Genomic DNA, 19789 nt, shown 5'->3' on the forward strand with positions numbered 1-19789 from the left:
ATAAAATCGTCAGAAACAGAGAAAAAGAGATCAAGATACAAAGCGAGAAAGTGAGAGAGAAAAAAAGAAGGAAAGAAAGAGAAAAAGATAAAGTATTTACAAAGTGTAACGAGGGCAGTGGGCATGGAGCCCACTGCCCTCGGAGCCCACTGCAGCCCACTGCATGGAGCCCACTGCATGGAAATAAATATATGTATATAGAGACAAAAAGAGACTGATAAACGGAGAGAAAGAGAAACCACGAAATAGAAAGAGCGTCGAAGAAAAGGAGAGATATACTGTAAGAAAGAGAATGCGAGAAATAGTGCAAGCGAATTAAAAGCGCTAATGGTTAAGAAAGACAGAACAGGAAATCAGGAAATAAAGAGACAAAGAAATAAATATGAATCAAGAGAGGCAAAAAACATATCTAAATATAATATAATGTATAAGAAAGAGGAACAAAATAAAATTAAGAGAATGTAAGAAGGCTGCCCAACTGCGCACTTCCGGCTTAGCACCACTTCTGTGCAGCTTCCTTTATTTTGTTAGGGGCAAAGCTACTTACGCCAGGGGTCTTGTGTCCCGTGTTGCGGTAGTCGTCGTAGTAGCCAGTTGCATTGCTTTGACGTCAATGAAAATCGTGTCACAGCCTATCCACGGAGGGATTGGTGATGAGTGGGGCGAAGCGCACGTCAGTCCGTTCGTCCGTGTGTTCGTCCGTTCGCTTCGCTTCACTCCTCAGCATTCACCTCGTAAATAAGCTGTCATTTTTTTTCTATTGAATGATGCCAGTGAAGCACTATAGCTCAGCAATGTAACCCATGAGCCGGGAGTGGGACACGAGGACGTGCTCAATTTCGAAGAGTATTCGAGCATGTTCTTTCTCAAAACGCAAGTCACTACTATCCTTCGCTCTGATGTCATGAATACCGGTGCATTCGCATCAGCTAATTAAAACTGAAAACCGAGTTTTATATACCCACAATAGCCAAAGGCACAAGGGAGAAAAGACAGAACTATGTGTCGCAGGAATCGCCCCATCGTCCGTATTTTAATGTAATTTAGCATTTTTTCTTGAACATGTGAATATAAATAATGGAAGCACCATGTTTAAAATATAATAGCAATAAAAACTTTCAATCTATGCTTGAAAAAAGGACGCTTTACTGCGACAGCACTCGAACTTATCTTCTGCTACCGAATCAAACGCTTTGTCGATTGTCACAAACGAGTGTTCATTAAAGAGCATGCCTCCGAATTCTAATGGCTACGTAAAACCAGGTGCAACGCAGACGTGAAAGAAGCCGGCGTAAAGAAGAAATGAGCATCAAAAGACGCCGCGCGCGTGCCACTTCTTACCCTCAAAAACGTCGCCGCCACGCCGATCAACCTCACCGCATCTAACGCCGAGCGATCTCTAGAAATATCGTAAATGATGGGGTGAATCACTTCCTAGTTGCGTCACGGGTCGCAGAGATTTCGAGAGTGCTCCCACTCTTTCCCCAGATTGGCTTCGTGGCGCGTGGACAAAACTTCGAGAACCCAGGGTGAGCATATATAAGCGGACGGCGGAGGAAGACGGAAAGGAGGATGAAGTGCATTTTTCACCTGCGGGTGAAGGCTTGTCTTACAAGCAAGAGATGAGTGTAGGTTTAGTACCGATGGGTGAAGACGTGTTTTTCAGTAGAAGCGCGTGAGGGGCCCCTTGTGTTTGGGGCGAAAAAGTTTTGTTTTTGAAGAGTGGTCGGTTGACGACGCGAATTTTTCTTGGAAGGGAAACCTCGGGCGCAGCAGAACGACCACCGGCGCTCTTCTTTGAGTGAGGGTTTTCCTGAAGAGAAGAATTCAAGCTTCGTTTTTTTTTTTTTGGAATAAATGTTCTTTTGAACTCAATATTTGGACTGAATGCGTTTGATGAAAATTTTGGTATATAAGTGGCTGGTATAGTTACTGCAAGACATTGCACTGTACCGCGTGTTATTGCTTGTGCCCGTTGGTTTGAGTGTATTCAAGTATCGTGTGATTGGTGTCGTATAGTATTTGATGATTGCCGAGTGTGCTTTTTTGTGTGCTGTTTTTTCTGCTTATCGGATAATATAATTTTTTCGTTATCATCTCTCGGCTCTGCCTCGTTCTTTTGACCACAGCCGGCGTTCGCTGACACAACGAAAGGACCAATTCTAAATTGTCCTTGCATTGGAGTTGCGTTTCACGAGACCGATATAATAGCCCTTGGAATCAGCATGGCGACTGCCTCCCTACTAACGGGAGTAGTGACATTTATTAGGCCACGTGGACGAGATGGTTAAGACACGTTGATTTGATTAAATTTGTTTGTCGCCTAAGAGAACCGTTCACAACCACAAGGGCGCAACACTGTCGATTGTCAAAGAAAATGAACCCTCAGGCTCCGTAATAGAATGGTTGCGCTCAGCAGCTGTGAAGAGGCGGCTAGCGTAGGCGACAACTCAGTCGCGTTTCCGTTGGCGTTGGGCTAACACTGCTCCGATTCCATGACCACTAGCATCGGTGCGAACTTCCGTCGGAGCGAATGGGTCAAAGTGAGCCAATATGGGTGGAGTCGTCAGTAGCGTGATTAGGTGAGAAAAAGCAGCAGCTTGGTCGGTACCCAACGTAAATGTGACGTCTTTCTTCAGAAGCTCTGTGTGGGGTCGAGCGATGGTTGCGAAATCTTCACAAACCTTCTAAAATAAGGAGCAAAGTCCTACAAAACTCCGGACGTCTTTGGCTGACTGGGTATACAGGAAAACTGGTGACTGCACGAATTTTCTCGGGGCTTGGCTGCACACCAGAGGCGTCGACAAGGTGACCCAACACTGTAAGTTTCCGGCGTCCGAAGCGGCACTTCGACGAGTTCCATTGGAGGCCTGCAGTGCAGAATATGTTGAGAATAGCTGACAAACGCTGAAGGTGGGTCTCAAATGTTGGGGAATTACAACGACATCGTCAAGATAACAAAGACATGTTGACCATTTAAACCCTTGTAGCAGAGAGTCCATCATGCGCTCGAACATGGCTGGGGCGTTGCATAGCCCAAATGGCATAACGTTGAACTGATATAGGCCATCTGGAGTTGCAAACGCAATCTTCTCTTGGTCTTTTTCGTCGAAAGCAATCTGCCAGTAGCCGGAACCTAAGTTTATTGTAGAAAAGTATCGGGCACCGTGGAGACAATCGAGAGCGTCAGCGATGCGGGGTAAAGGGTAAACGTCCTTTTTTGTGATTCTATTCAGATGACGGTAATCCACGCAGAAGCGCCACGTGCCATCTTTCTTTTTAACGAGCACAACGGGGGACGCCCAAGGGCTCGAAGAGGGTTCAATAATTCCTTTCCCTAACATCTTGGTGACTTCTTGTTGAATTACTTTACGCTCGGTTGCAGACACCCAGTATGGTCGCTGATGAATGGGATGAGAATCACCCGTGTTAATGCGGTGCTCGACGAGTGAAGTTTGGCCGAGTGGATGGCTGTCGATGTCGAATATGTCGCCGTATGAAGCCAGAAGGCGGCATAGCGCGGTTGACGTCTCAATTTTGAGGTTCGGGCGATCATGGAGCGTAAGGTCGCATCGAGGCACGTGGCATCCTGCAATTGGTGTTGGTGCTCGGGACATACGTTTGCGATAAAACAGGTGACGCAGTCGTCAATTAAGGGTCTTAGCGTGGCGACCGAAATTTTTTGGGATAGCACTTGTTCTATGAAACCGAAACTGATAACAGGTAAATATGTTCGGTTAGAGGCCATGCTTACGATGAAATGTGGGACAGTAATGTCACACGCTAGGAGAACATCAGTAATCGGCATCACGATATAATCACCGTCGAGCACGGGAGAGGGTGTTGCCGATTCGACGAATGTGAGAGCTTTAGGTGGTATCCGGATGAAGTCAGCGGTGCACAGGCTGTTCGGGAGTTCAGGGTGAGAATCCGGGAGAAGAGGAAGTTCTAGGCAGAGAGTACCGGTGGCGCAACCTATCAGAGCAGAATGCATCGATAGGAAGTCCATGCCGAAGATTAGGTCGTGTGGACCATTTTCAAGCACCGTCAATAAAACGGGGACATGGCGGCCGGCAATACTAACACGAGCGGTACACATTCCAGTGATGGCCCCAGTTCCACCATCAGCGACACGGAGGGCTTTAGTTGCTGTAGGCATGAGGAGTTTTTTGAGCAGGCGACACAGATGAGCACTCATTATGGACACTTGAGCTCCGGTATCGACTAACGCCGTCAAAGAAATGCCATCCGCATACACCTCAATCAAATTCGTATTAGTGGGGAGCGTCAACGGAGGATTTGGATTAGTCGCAAGTGATGCAGTACTACCTCCTGGAGCTGCATGATCTAGTTTTCCGTCCGAGAGGATCCGTAGCTGACCAGCGACGAATAGTGACGTGGTTGGGGCGATGGGGAACGGCGGCGTTGAGGTGACGGCAAACTAGCAGTAGAGCGGCTGTTGGGGACGTCGGAAGAAGGGTACACACGACTGGGCGAAGACCGACGGGAGTCCTCGTATGGTTGAGTAGAGGAAAATGGGCTCCAGTTTAAGGGCGTCCAAGTGCTGCGGCAGTAGCGGGAGATATGACCAACTCGGTGGCAGCGGAAGCAGATCGGCTTGTCATCTGCAGTTCTCCATTCCGCCGAATTGCGGGATCGCGGAAATAAATCGTAAATCATGGCGTGGTGCATTTGTTTTCATTGGTCTGGATACGGGTTGGGAGACAGAGCAGGCCACAGGAAAATCGAGCTTTGCAATTTCCTGTCTCACGACGGCTTGAATAACGGAGACCGCCGGAGGCGCTTGTGCGGCGACATGGTCGAGTGGATGTGGAGGAAATGGTGCCTGACTTGACGCCTCAAGCTACCGTCGAACTATTCGTGTCACGCTGTCCTGCATGGGTGGTGCTGCACCGAGATCACTGCAGGTGGATGTAACAGCCGTGTTTCGTAGCCGCATAAATTGAGGCAGAACATGGCGGCTTTTAGCCATTTTGAAACGGTGGCATTCCTATAGTCATATCTACGGTCGTGACGTTAGTGTAGACGAGCAAATTGAAGGCATCGTCTTCGATGCTCTTTAGTATGTGGCCCACCTTGTCACTCTCTGTCATTTGTTCGTCTACTTTTCGGCACAACGCGAGCACGTCCTGTCTGTACGAGACATACGACTCTGTTGAGGACTGCACACGAGTGGCGAATTCTTTTCGCGCTTCCATTTGGCGACTGGATGGGTCCCCAAAAATGTCGCGTAGTCACTCATTGAAGGTATCCCAGCTGGTGAGCTCGGTCTCATGGGCGTCGAACCAGACTCGTGGGGTGCCGTCAAAGTAAAATATGACATTGGCAAGCATCATGGTAGGGTCCCATCGGTGTGTCTGGCTAACACGCTCGTACATACGGAGCCAGTAGTCAACGTTAAGCCCAGGTTGTGCGGAGAATGTACTGGGCTCACGGGGGGTGGGCATCGTCAGGTTTGTAGTGGCTGGAGCTACAGATGGAGACGCTGACGGGCTGTTGTCATTGGTAGCCATGGCCAGAGACTGAACGGTGCGGCCACTGCGAAGCTTCGTGGTGAAGACGGGGAACGTTCCACCTCCACCAAATATGTTACGGAATAGAAGAGACGCCGTAACGACGAGGCTGTGGATTAGATATATTAAAAACCAGCGGTAATAGCGTAACCGGTTCACCACCGATCGAGCGACACAACTCTTCGTGTTTCTCGTCAGGCACACACGCGTGTCGACCCCTATAATATCAATATACATGCATGTAGCAATATTGTCAACAGAAGTGGCCTACTTACCGAGAAATTAAGGCAAATGCCCAAGAATGCATGCGCCGCAATAGGACATTCTCAAAAATATACCGATGAAGTAGGACGAACCACCTACAATTATTGACGAGTAATCAATCTAGTTGCTGTGAATAAAAAACCTTCTGGGGATCAAGAAACGCAATAAAATGCTGCTTGTTCGTTTTTGTATGATTCATGGAAGAAAGAACCGCCGGAAGTTACTGCGGGCAATGGCGCGAGTGACTCAAAAATTGAATTTTCGCCTGGTTAAATTAGACAGGTCATCCCATTTAGCGGGGCGCATTTGAACCGAACACTTCTTCCATCTCGGAGCCATTGGCAAGAAGTTAATTATTGGTCATTGTTGCTGCTGTGGCTCTCACTGTTTTTGTTCTGTCTACTGATGTCGGCGACCGCGCAGTATATCTGGGCAACTTTGTTCACGGCAACAGTGACTTGAGTGGCACCGTCTCGCGGCTGTCGATACCGATTGCGGCAGCCACGGCTTCTCCCTGACCACACTACCCCATATTTTAGTACACTAGAGCATTATATACGAAAACACAGCTGTGGAGGAGAGACAAACGGGAGAGGGAAACGAAGTGGTGGCAGCGTCTCCCACCTCTTCTCACCTCCTCAGGAGGAAGAGGGAAAGTCGCCTGGGGACGGTTGCTGTCAACTACTACAAAGCGTTTTTGGTTCATGCTGCAGCAAAATGCATCCCACAAACAAATGGGCCCCCTGGAAAACGGCGTGTGCCATGGTGGAACTATGAATGCCGAAACGCGCGTAAACAGGCAAACAGAGCATGAAGGTTGCTTCGGAACTCACCGACAGCCGAAAATCTTGACACCTTCAAGAAAAAAAAGTTTCAGCCAGGAGAACGCTACGGCAGGCCCGAAGAGAAAGCGGGCAGTCGACCATGAATTTGCATATTGTTTTCACGTTACTATCGTATTTGGTGTTCGCTGACATGTCGCATTTGTTGTTTACCTAACATTACTCTTTTAAATTGTTGTGTTGCTAAGGGCGAGAGAACAAAAGAAGTTAAAGGAAAAGGGGCGTTTCTTTGGCAAGAAGCAAAAGTGATCAAGGGCACGCAGTTACGAACCTGAGTAGAAGGTGAAACTATAAATGGCCCACCGTAGAAGTAGGTGTCGTGCGAGGTATGATAAAAGAATACGAGACTACCTCGTTCGTCTGCACTTCAATAAGCTGCCTCCAAATCAACGCCACCCAAAACACTCTCGCTCAACACTGCGAATAGATTGACCACCGCGCCAATTTCGACGACGCTTGGGTCATCGACACAGAGAGTGGTAACCCAAAAAGACAATTTTGGCACAGTCATGGCACATCCAAACAACGCCTCGAAATGTTAACCGCTCAACGGGAACCTTACCAAGTGCTTACGTGAACGCTCTACAGAACCATCGGAAATGCAGGCGCCGCAGCTAGGATTTTTTTAATGTTTCCTGGAAACCTGGTTTTCAGCAAAACATGTTTTAAAGTATTTTTTAAACTTTAAGTTTTTAGCATAGTTCGTTGGCTCGATGGGCCACGGGGTATGTAAAAAGGTAGTGCAGTTCATACCTGGTGATAATCTCTTGAAAATCTTCTTTCAAAATGTGATTCAGTGTTGTGTGTTCCACCAGGCTTTATCTTTACGGAGCTAAGAAAACTATAGTTCCTTCAAGGAAGGGACACAAAAAAATACAGCTGCATAATGTACAGACAAACTTTTAAACACCCTTATCAAGCCGCGGCAAAAGCCGAATGGCAAAGTGTTCACCTCACAATCGGAAGAGCAGTGGTTCGAATCCCGGTGGCGTGCTCATTTCCCGAAAGGGTTCCGAGAACATTTAAACTTTTATTTTCCTAAGTTTTGTGGCACATTGGTGTAATCGACATAAAATATTTATCACTGAAATTCCCACCACAGAGGTAGCATTATGGTATGAGCATCTCTACTGAATAGGTGCACAGCATTTCCCCAGATTTTTCGTACGTGAAATAGCCAGCGTAATGAATAGCCGCTTTCTGAAGCGTCACACTCATGGCACTTTCCAGCAGACGGGTGTTCGCCGCAGACCAACGTATTGACTGAACACTTCCATCGGACCCTATCGGACATGATCGTCATGTACATTCACCCCAACCACACGAACTGGGATGCATTTGTACCCTTCGTGACATTCTCTTATAATACGGCTACTCAACGCTGAATGGTTCGGTTATTGGAGCCTTTGGCTTCTATCACCAAGCCCATGACTCGGAAAAATCCACCGTTGGAATGGTGCTTCCGCTCATGGTATAGAGCGTTATCTCAGGCCGCAAACCCAGGGGATAAATTTCAACAGAGGAGAACGAGATAACGCTCAATACCATGAGCGGAATCCAATTGGAAGACAATGGCTCCAATAACCAAACTATTCAGCGTATTGGTAAGAAAGCGCATAACGCAATCAGGCTCATCAATAAAGTTACTAAACGCCAACAAGGGCTTGGAGAAGACCGACTTGGAAAAGGCAGCGCAGAAACACAGGTGCATAGCAAGTTCAAAAACATTGCACGCGCCTAATATCTCGTGGTTTGAAACATGCTTTGCTACCCATTACAAAGAATGCATTCATATGCGAAAGCTTTACTAACACAAGTCGCTTTTAACGTTATCGATTACAATGTATTGATCAAGAATTTGAACTTCTCAAGTAACATCATACAATAAAGAAAGCACGCACTAAGTAGTTGAAGTACACACTATGGAAACGATATCGCTATCGTGTTCGACTCTTAAAGGCGAAACTTAAAGGTCCACAAGCAGCACTGCTAGTCCATCGGCATGAACTGCCCACGTTTTTTTTTTCTTTTATTTAGGTTACAAACCTATACTTAAAGCCTCTAAGAAGTGAGCTTAAAAGTCCCGCCCTTATATAATAAAACTAAAACATGATATCTTCGTATATTATTTTAAAGAAATGGTAGCCACCCATTAGGAGTTACTGAAAAAATTTTCAGGGCGCAACGTCCTTTACCATGAGTGAAGTTGAACAGCCCCTCCAGCACTGCCTCCAAACAATCGACCACATCCACATACCACACCGCTAGGCTTATGGCGACTATCTGTGACAGGACGCTTGTGCGATGAGGAAGCGGCGGCTTGCACCGAAGTCGGAGTACAGCTGCCCTTCATGGTGTTTCCCATTGTTGCAACTTCATCGGAACGAGGTGAACCCGGTGAAGGAGCTGCTAGAATCATGGTCACAAGGATGCCTGGTGATGTTGCCACGCCGGCACTAGATGTGGGAGCAGAAAGCGGCGAGTTATGCTGAGTACCTGTAGACAGCGTATTTCTCAGGGCGGAACCGGAGGCTGTCGACGTCTCAGCATCGGAGCACCGGCGACGACTCGTTTTCGATACCATAGAACACATTCCGGTTGTTATCCGGTCGCGGAATTCACTCTGATAACGTTGACCAAAGCTCAGGTTGTGGGTTTCCGACATTTCTTCGAGCCTGGAACCTCTCCGCCAAGTCGACGCCACGCTTGTCACCCCTTTGGCAGCAGGAGACACGTATACTTGCTTTACCGACGCCAGAAGTCGAAGAGCACCACGTCAATTGCAATCAGCCTTGCTGAGGAATAGAACAGGCAGACAGCGTGCCTTTGTGACGCCCATGACACGTTCCCGCAGCTCGCGACTGCAGCCACGCGATGTGCATGATGATAGAGCGTGATGATGATTTCCAGCGATGATGGCAACGCTAAAGCTCTGATTCCATGTCGAAATTGCAGAAATAGGCCAAGATATTGAAAAGAATACACGTATCGAAAATTTTCACGTGATGCATATAATACATATTGTCACGGCGTCGTGACGTGGCCGAAGACAGGAGACTTCGTGTTGGGATTTAACTGTTTATTTGGGCGAACCTGTGCCCAGTAAACGGAAAGTCCGATTAAAGCAGTCTTGCACAGATAGCAGTCTCGGACTGATAGCGGCGAACGGAGCGTCGGCCTTCGTTCAACAACTGACAAGCGGCGAAGCGCGTCGGCATTTATACTCTTGCCATCGAATGTTCTAGCGTTATCGCTGGCGGTGGCGTAGGTTCTAGAACAATCTGTACCGTTCGCATAGTGGGCGTGATCTTATCGAAATGATCTACTACAGTCCAGAACCTTCTCGAAAACTGCAGGTGCGGTTTGCGCTGAGAATCGTGTGTGTTTTGGGACGATAACGAAAACTTGGGAAATGGAATGTGGCATTGCCCCCCCCTCTGAAAAAAGGCATCGTCCCGATGTTTTAACTAAAGATGAGGGTACAATAATAATGCAAGAAAGTACAATGAATAAATTACGATGAAACAATAATACAAAGAAACACTCTTTCAGTTTGTTAACGCGCATGAAACGGCTTGAGGCGCTTGACATGCACGACTTCAGGTCGCGATCGGCGTCGTTGAGAGTTTGTGATGCCGTCGGGGACAACCTCGTAATCAAGTGGGCCGAGACGTCGAACCACCCTGTACTGTCCGAAGTAGCGTCGCAGAAGCTTTTCACTTAGTCCACGTCGGCGTATCGGCGTCCACACCCAAATACGTTCACCGGGCTGGTATTCCACGAAGCGTCGTTGAAGGTTGTAACGGTGGCTGTCTGTCGTCTGTTGATTCTTGATACGGAGACGCGCAAGTTGTCGGGCTTCTTCGGCACGTTGAAGGTACTCGCTCACATCGAGGCTTTCTTCGTCGGTGACGTTGGGTAACATGGCATCGAGCGTCGTTGCCGGGCTCCTTCCGTAGACCAATTTGTATGGAGATGTCTGCGTCGTCTCCTGCACCGCCGTGTAGTATGCGAAGGTCACATACGGAAGAATGGCGTCCCAAGTCTTGTGTTCGACATCGACGTACATTGACAGCATGTCGGCGATCGTCTTGTTAAGCCGCTCGGTGAGGCCCTTGGTCTGAGGGTGGTACGCTGTCGTCCGGCGGTGGTTTGTTTGGCTGTATGCCAAGATCGCTTGAGTTAAGTCGGCAGTGAATGCCGTTCCTCTGTCGGTGATAAGGACCTCCGGGGCGCCGTGACGTAGGACGATATTTTCGACGAAGAACTTAGCTACCTCGGATGCACTGCCTTTTGGCAGGGCTTTTGTCTCGGCGTAGCGGGTGAGGTAGTCGGTAGCTACTAAGATCCACTTGTTTCCGAAAGCCGACGTCGGGAACGGCCCTAGTAGGTCCATACCAATCTGATGGAAAGGTCGGCAAGGTGGATCAATTAGCTGCAGAAGTCCCGCTGGCCTTGTCGGCGGTGCCTTGCGTCGCTGACAGTCCCGGCATGTCCTCCGATAACGAGTGACGTCGGTGGTAAGACGTGGCATGTAGTACCTTTCTTGTATCCTCGCGAGCCTGCGAAAAACACCGATGTGCCCAGCCGTCGGATCGTCGTGCAGGGCCTGCAGGAGTTCTGGTCGCAGAGCTGAAGGCACCACAAGGAGGTACTTGGCTCGGAGCGGTGAAAAGTTTTTCTTTTGTAGAAGACCGTTTCGTAGGAAGAACGACGCAAGTGCGCGCTTGAATACCTTCGGGACTTCGGCGGTCCTGCCTTCGAGGTATTCTATTAGGGCCTTAAGTTCCGGGTCGGCCCGCTGTCGTTCAGCGAAGTCGTCTGTAGTTATCGTTCCCAAGAAGTAGTCGTCATCCAGGTCATCGGGTAGCGGTAGGTCGACAGGCGCACGAGAGAGACAGTCGGCGTCGGAGTGTCTTTTGCCGGACTTGTAAATGACAGTAATGTCATATTCTTGAAGTCTCAGGCTCCATCGTGCGAGGCGACCTGAAGGGTCCTTCAAGGTGGCTAGCCAACACAAGGCGTGGTGGTCGCTCACAACTTTGAAGGGCCTGCCATAGAGGTAGGGGTGAAATTTCAACGTAGCCCAGATGATGGCCAGGCACTCCTTTTCTGTTGTGGAATAATTTGCTTCTGCTTTGGATAGCAATCGGCTGGCGTAACTAATAACCCTTTCAAGTCCGTCAGCCCTCTGCACAAGAACGGCGCCAAGACCTACGCTGCTTGCGTCAGTATGAATTTCTGTCTCGGCGAATTCGTCAAAATGGGCAAGTAACGGAGGCGTCTGGAGGCGATGTTTAAGCTCCTGGAAAGCGTGTTCCTGTGGCGTTTCCCACTTGAATTCCACGTCTGCCTTGGTAAGGTTAGTGAGAGGATCGGCGATGCGAGCGAAATTTTTCACGAACCGCCTATAATAGGCGCACAGGCCCAGAAATCCGCGCACGGCCTTCTTGCCAGTGGGCGGCGAGAAGTCGGCGATGGCGGCTGTTTTCCATGGATCGGGACGAACTCCAGACTTGCTGATAACGTGCCCCAGAAACAAGAGCTCCTCATACGCCAATCTGCACTTTTCTGGCTTCAGTGTGAGTCCGGACGTCTTGATGGCTTGAAGTACAGCTTCAAGGCGCCGAAGATGCTCGTCGAAACTCGAGGAAAATACGACGACGTCGTCCAAGTACACAAGGCAAGTCTGCCACTTCAATCCTGCCAGTATGTATCCATAACGCGTTGAAAAGTTGCAGGCGCTGAGCAAAGGCCGAAGGGCGTCACCTTAAACTCGAAGAGGCCGTCCGGTGTTATAAGCGCCGTCTTTGTCTCTTTCGTCGACTTCGATTTGCCAATAGCCAGTCTTGAGGTCCATTGACGAAAAGTACTTGGCGTTATGGAGCCGATCAAGTGCGTCGTCTATTCGTGGGAGAGGATACATGTCCTTTCTTGTGATTTTGTTCAGGCGGCGATAATCGACGCAGAAACGTGGGGTCCCATCCTTTTTCTTCACTAACACCACGGGGGATGCCCATGGGCTCTTGGACGGCTGGGTAATGTCATCCCGCAGCATTTCATCAACTTGTCTCTTCATGGCCTCACGTTCTCGCGTCGAAACCCTGTACGGACTCTGACGGAGTGGTCTGGCATTTTCTTCGGTTATGATGCGATGTTTAGTGATTGGGGTCTGCCGAATTTTCGATGACGACGAAAAGCAATCTTCGTATTGCAGGAGCCGGGCCTTGAGCTGTTCTTGCTTATCGTTCGGAAGTCTGGGATTGGCGTTGAAAGCTGTGGGAGGGGCCTTGTTCCTCTGAGCAGGTTCCGCAGAATCGGTGAGGGCGAAAGCACTGGTGGCGTCCACAATTTTTTCGATGTATGCAACCGTTGTTCCTTTGATCACATGTTTGTACTCATTGCTGAAATTTGTGAGCATAACCGTTGCTTTGCCTCCCCGCAGCTCTGCAATTCCTCTTGCGAAGCAAATATTTCGGGTGACCAACAGATGCTGACTGCCTTCAACGACACCTTCCAAGTCAGGTGATTTAGGAGTGCCGACTGAAATAATGACGCTTGAGCGAGGCGGAATGGTGACTTGTTCTTCCAGCACATTCAAGGCATGGTGTCCTGATGGCGTGCGCAGCGGTAGTGTTTCTTCTGTGGATAACGTTATCGACATTGTGTTTAGGTTGATTACAGCACCATGGAGGCATAAGAAGTCCATGCTAAGGATGACATCTCTCGAGCAACGCTGTAGGACTACAAAGTCTATAGGATAAATACGGCCATTAATGGTGACTCTCGCTGTGCAGATTCCTGTAGGCGTTACGAGATGACCTCCAGCTGTGCGGAATTCAGGGCCTTTCCAAGCTGTCCTAACTTTCTTTAACTTCGCGGCGAACGACCCACTGATGACAGAATAGTCAGCTCCAGTATCGACGAGAGCGGTCACAATGTGGCCGTCGATAAGAACGTCGAGGTCGCTAGTTCGCCGTCTCGCATTACAGTTAGGGCATGGCGTCGGGTCACGGCTGCGTCGGCTTGTTCCGCTGCTTCCATGTTGCGTCGTCAGGCCACCTTCGGTAATTGAGCTTTCGCCGTCAGGGCTTTGCCTGGTTGGCGTTGTGTTTGGAAAGCTCCATCGCGGCGTCGTCGTCGTCGGAGGATCTTCGGTAGTTCGTCGCACAGCAACCGCACCTCCACCGGTTGCTGCCCTTAGTTTCCCGGATACGGGCTAGGAGACCGGCCACGCGTTGGGCCGGAGTACTGCCGGGGGTGCGGTGACATGCGGCGGCTGGGCGACGGCGAACGGGAAGGACTTCGTGGTGTCCATTCAGTTCCTGTCAGGTAGTCGGCGATGTCACGTGGCCGTTCCCCTGGCTGCGGACGTGGTGCATCGACGGCGAAGCCACGCAGTCCCACCTGTCGGTACTGGCAACGGCGGTAAGTGTGCCTGGCCTCGCCGCAGTGGTAGCACAGTGGGCGGTGTTCAGGGGTGCGCCAAACGTCGGTTTTCCTCGGCGCACTGTGCTGTCCCGCTGGTGAACGGTAGGTCGTCGGTGGGGGTGGTGGCGGCGGTGGTGTCTGGCGACGGAAGTGCGACGGGGCGGCGTTTCGGCGTGGACGGGGAGGAGCGTTGTGGCGCACTGCAGTGGCGTAGCTCATAGTTTCTGGCTCGGCCAGCGGTGCTTGGGGAATTCGAAGCGATTGCCGAACTTCTCGCACAATGTCGGCGATCGAATCCACTTGAGGTTGCGCCGAAGGCAACAAGTTGCGCAGCTCTTCCCGCACGATCGCTCGGATCGTTTCACGCAGGTTGTCGGAGTCACTGGCTTGAGCAGCAGCACATTCTGGAGTCAGGCGGCGATTATACTGTCTGGTGCGCATGTCCAGGGTTTTTTCGATGGTGGTCGCTTCGGATACAAATTCTTGGACGGTGTTCGGTGGATTCCTCATTAGTCCCGCGAAGAGCTCTTGTTTGACCCCACACATGAAGAAACGAACTTTCTTCTCCTCAGGCATGTCTGGGTCAGCGTGACGAAATAGGCGGGTCATCTCCTCTGTAAAACTCCAACCTTTTCATTTGGTAGCTGAACCCGGGTCTCTAGTAGAGCGGCGGCCCTCTCTTTGCGAGCGACGCTCGCGAACGTTTGCAGAAATACGCCGCAGAAGACATCCCACGTTCGGAGCGTGGACTCCCGATTCTCTAGCCAGGCCCTTGCGGTGTCTTCCAGGTAGAAGTACACATGACGGAGCTTTTCTTCGTTGTCCCAGTGGTTGAGGGCGGCCACACGGTCGTATGTTTCTAGCCAGGTTTCCGGGTTTTCAAACGATGAACCATGAAACGTTGGTGGTTCCCTGGGTTGATAAATGACGATCGCGGGCTGGGACGCTCCGGTTGTCATAGTCGCTGCAGTAGAGGTCATGGCCTTGGCTTTTCGCGCCTTGTCTTGTAGAAGCCCGTACTCCGGTGGGAGACCTTGCTGTCGGCGGCTTGTTCGCTGCTCTTGGTTGGCGTCGGTGTCTTCTCCACGGCGTGGGCTGGGTTCACGGCTTGACGGGGGCGTCCGGTACATGAACGAAGCAGCACCTCCACCAGTTGTCACGGGGTCGTGACGTGGCCGAAGACATGAGACTTCGTGTTGGGATTTAACTGTTTATTTGGGCGAACCTGTGCCCAGTAAACGGAAAGTCCGATTACAGCAGCAGTCTTGCACAGATAGCAGTCTCGGACTGATAGCGGCGAACGGAGCGTCGGCCTTCGTTCAACAACTGACAAGCGGCTAAGCGCATCGGCATTTATACTCTTGCCATCGAATGTTCTAGCGTTATCGCTGGCGGTGGCGTAGGTTCCAGAACAATCTGTACCGTTCGCACAGTGGGCGTGATCTTACCGAAATGATCTACTACAGTCCGGAACCTTCTCGAAAACTGCAGGCGCGGTTTGCGCTGAGAATCGTGTGGTGTTTTGGGACGATAAGGAAAACTTGGGAAATGGAACGTGGCAATATCGTGAAGTCTTTTGAAACGTGCTATGCATCCACTACGTGGTCTCAAGGGAATGTGCGCAGTAATGTCTGAGCCTTTTATAATGGGTGGCATGATAACCACGTAGCCGTTATGATAATCACATGTTCTGACGACCAATCAAAGTGTACATTTTTATCACGCAGTATTACTGCGATATTACATTTTGTACTTTGAAGCTTTTGTACACGACGCATGTGTTTGTGAAGAAGGAACATTCTTTTTCCTGCATTTTTGAGCATCTTAATCTCTCTATTTCGAAGAGAACGCGTGGCTGTAGGGTAAAACGCCTGCTAAACCTTCGAACGGCCCGAATTCGGTCCTCCCTTAGACCAGAAATCAATTATTATTTTATTTGGATCTGTCTTAATTTTTCGGACACACGCACACGCGCAACAATGATTTTCAGCTCTCGGCCAACGACGCTGACCCCAATGCCGGAATCTCTGCGAAACGAGTTGTATAACGCTATTGCGTTAAAAGATGGTTCACTGCTACGATAAATATCATAAAGGCCACTAAAATTCCCTCTTGTTTACTGGTGTTCGAAAACGTTCATGCGCTAGAAGCTCTCGTGGGCATAGAGTCTCTTATATATACACTAGATTGAACTCTAGTGTGTATTTACGAAAATATGCCAACAACTAAATGCAGGAATTGGCGCTTTTGATGAAAAGCGCGCACTAACAGTGGATTAGAAATACTATAAAACTGAAGTCATGCAAGGGTTCACCGAAAAAGATTCGTTATTTCCTTCATCTGGAACGGGAATGAAGTAACCACGACTTTTTTTTATTATCTGCGTACAAATCAGGATTGCGAGGCAAATTCACCTAAAACTGCAGCTTCCGAGATCCCGGAAAAGATTTTTCCCCAGACTAGGGTCCTACTACGGCTACTGAGTACACTCATTCAATATTTTTTGGTAGTTCACGACTGATGACGCGTACACCGACCCCGACATGTATGCGAAACGAACTTTTTTAACCCACCGGGATAGCTCGCTGTGTCCACGATTATAATTTCTATGGCGTGACTGTGGTGAGGCTCAGGTGCAATGACTAAAAAAAATTCACTACTCCTTAACTATTACATTCTATATAAGCAGGAATATTGAAACTTCTAACGAACTCAAGTATTAAAATGTTTAATGTAAGACAATTAACCAGACGTAAGTGAATAAAATACGTAAAAAAGCTCGATGGAACGAATTTACAAGTCCAACGCCACAGTTCTCAGTTGAACTGCACATCATGGGTCCAGTCTTCACGATGTCGGAACTGCCTATTAAGTCGTGGATGACATGGCGGAATAGCGATCAGATTGCGTGGATGGAAGAGACGACGAGGATGGCAGAGATGAAGAAAAGAAGGATGCCTCGTCTCCGTTGCTAGGTCATTCTGAATGCCCGCGGACTCCAGTGGACGTGGTGGGCGGGTGCCATTGGTGGCTGGGCACAAAGCCCTTTACCATGCGTGGAGTTGAAGAGCCCCTCCAGCGCTTCCTCCATACACTCCAGCACGTCCACACACCCCAACGCTGGGCATATGGCGACTATGCGGTGCCGGGCCCTTGTGCGAAGAGGAAGAAGGGGCGCCTTGCAGCGCTCTCGCAGTACATCTGCCTTCCGTGGTATCAACTTCATCGGAACGAGGTGAACACGTTGAAGGAGCTGCTAACTTTATGGCCACAAGAATGTCTGGCGGTGTTGCCACGCCGCCACTGGACGGGGGAACAGCAGGAGGTCAGTTATGCTCAGCACCCATAGACTCCGGATGCCCCACGGTGGAGGCGGGGGCTCTCAATTGGCCACAAGTGCGACGCGAATAAACAGTTCATTGCAGTCTGCTTCTTTCACGTCAAGACCCCCGTGACATCTGGAGGAAGTGGTTCCCGCCTAGTATCGAACACCACACTCGAGTTCAGAGCCATGCCCCCCACCATGAACCAAGCATCCCCACCAATCTCGACCAGTGAGCAAGCCGATGGCAACATGGGCTGCCTCCAGAGTACGTGGCTCTACCCAATAACAGTCGCAAGCCGAAGGCCAGCACCACTACTGCGACAACTATGACAGCCCCAGTACCAACACCCGCCGTGGTCGTTATGCAGCAGCCAAAGGAGCCACTCATATTTCACGGATCATCATTTGAAGAACCGGAGACATGGCTCGAGAAGAACGAGTGAGTGGCAGCCTTGAACCATAGAGTTTCCCAAAATTAACTAGAGGACACTCTGGCGCTGCGATCGTTCAGCGACCATGGTAATGATGGGTAGTACACACATTTGCCTAGTCTTCGTACTTGCGGGAGGCGAATCGTACTTGCGGCTTCGTTTATTACTGGTTACGGTTTTGTTTTGAAAAAAAGAACGAACCCTTTTGAACTTAGGAACTTGATTCAAAGTAGTAAGCTTAAAAGAATAAGGTTGTGAAGCGAAAACGGTGAACATTTGCTAATTTATGTTTTCGTGAAAAAACAGCTCTTAGCCTAACGAACACACACAGAGGCAGAAGCAGGCCAGAAGTACGAAAATTAGTCAAATGTGTGTAATACCCATCATTCCCATGGTCTTTGAAGTGCCGTGTGTTGCAACTCCCATAGACACTAGCGCCAGAGTTCCCTCTAGTAAGTATTGTGGGAAACTCTATGCCTTGAACCAGGGGAACTCGGATGAAGAGCTGCGTCGCGTCTACTTCTACCTAGAAGACGCGGCGAGGACCTGGTTCGAAAATCGGGAGTCTGTCCTTCGCTCCTGGGATCTCTCGCGGTGCATTTCTAAAGAATTTCTTGAGCGTCGCGCGCAAAGAAAGGGCCGCTGCTTTGCTGAAGACATGGATACCACTGCCAAATGAGAATGTCACCATATTCACGAAACGGATGATGAAACTGTTTCGACACGCCGACCCTGCCATGGCTGAGAAGAAGCTCCGCTTCATCATGCGTGTTGTGAAGCAAGAGTTGTTTGCGTGCTTTTTCGCAACCCGCCCAAGACTGTTGACGAATTCATCACCGATGCCACGACGATTGTGAAGGCACTTGAGATGCGCACGAGGCAGTATGACCGTCGCTCTTCAACAGCCAACTCCGCCGAAGCCCATGCCCACAGCATGGGCGACTTGCGTCAGACGATCAGACAGATCCTGCGGGAAGAGTTACGGAACATTTTGCTTTCGTCACAGCCTCAAGTGTATTGGATTGCCCACACTGTCTGTGAAAACTTCGGCAATCGCTTCGGGTTTCCGAAGCTCCGAAGCCTCAGCCACAAGTGGGCATGGCGAAATGCACCAAGCAGCAATGCTTACCAAGCTCTGTCACTTCGTTATGCAGGCAGTCTTTCTCGGAGGCTTGTTCTTCGAGCCCGCCAGCTATCAAGAGCCCATCTTTTCCCCGGAAATCAACTTATCTCAGTGAGCCACACCATTAATCACAACTGGACCAGTGCACGTGTGGTTCAACTTCCCTGCCGTCACCAACGACATGGCGCTACGCTCTGTGACGTCATCATCGTTGGCACCTATAAACTCCGGCCCTCAGCGGTTCAACTTCAGTGGGCATGGCGAAATGCACCAAGCAGCAATGCTTACCAAGCTCTGTCACTTCGTTATGCGGGTTGGTTGTACGCATTCTTCTGTTTGTTCAAGCAACAGGTTCTTGGTTGTTGTGCCATGCCCACGCACCTGCCTCGGTATTTTATACGACTGTTTTTTTGTGTGCAAACTTATGCTCTGTGGCGATATTGAGTCAAACCCTGGAGCCGATATTCAAAAAATACTAGATAAGGTTTTGGAAGGGCAGAAAGAAATTCTGAAGAGTATCTCTGATATAAAATCGGAACAAAACGCCCGACGGGAAACATTCACAGCTGTCCTTCAAAAAGCTTCTAATCTAGAAACGCTTCTTAACACCATGAACAAATCTACTTGCAAGATGGAAAACTTTGATACAAGTTTAATTGAACTAAAAACATCGGTAGCAGGTCAGTCAGATAAGATAGTCAATATTGAAGACCGTAGTCGGCGATGAAACCTAGTAGTGTACGGCCTCACTGAAAAACCCAACGAAACTGAGGCCGCCTTAAGAAAAAAAGTAGTGGATGAACTGTTTTGTAAAAAACTTAATGTATCCTGCAACTCGA

Source organism: Rhipicephalus microplus, chromosome X, assembly GCF_043290135.1.
Source record: "Rhipicephalus microplus isolate Deutch F79 chromosome X, USDA_Rmic, whole genome shotgun sequence".
NCBI lineage: Eukaryota > Metazoa > Arthropoda > Arachnida > Ixodida > Ixodidae > Rhipicephalus > Rhipicephalus microplus.